The following is a 562-nucleotide window of genomic DNA, read 5'->3' as shown; positions in this document are numbered from 1 at the left end:
AAAGGATGTAAGAATTGTGCTAGAGAGATAAAAAGCAACAAACAAATGGGCTACTAAAGACTCATCAGAAATATCACCAAAAAGATAAAAAAAACACAACTAAATTTTTTTTTAATGGAGAAAAAGTAATAAAATGATGAAACATTAGTAAAACAAACAGAAATAATTCTATGTGCCAAACATGAGACACATATTATGCTAATTGCTGCTAACAGGCATGTCATACAAGTAACTTTGAGAGGGAGGAAGAGTGCAACACAAATTACTGACCTGCAATAAACTCTTGTATAGTGAAAATAAGCAAAATTAAACAAAAACATTTCATAATCATAAACTGAGTTTCAAAATATTCTGAATTGTTTAACAATTTTATGGTTGTATGTTTTGTGTGTAGTTATTCATATGATTATTAATATCATAATGTCTTGTTTCTTTAACAAATTTAGAACACTTTTCCATATTTGCATATCTGCAGTGTAGTTCCGCCTTTATCCTCTGGGGTGTGACAGCAAGTTAATCAACAGTTCCTTTGCACTTTTTAATGGCAAAGAAGAAGTTTCAG

The sequence above is a fragment of the Siniperca chuatsi genome, linkage group LG9 (genome assembly GCF_020085105.1).
Source record: "Siniperca chuatsi isolate FFG_IHB_CAS linkage group LG9, ASM2008510v1, whole genome shotgun sequence".
NCBI lineage: Eukaryota > Metazoa > Chordata > Actinopteri > Centrarchiformes > Sinipercidae > Siniperca > Siniperca chuatsi.
The sequence above is the reverse complement of the archived record's forward strand: the minus strand, read 5'-3'. Positions refer to the sequence as shown.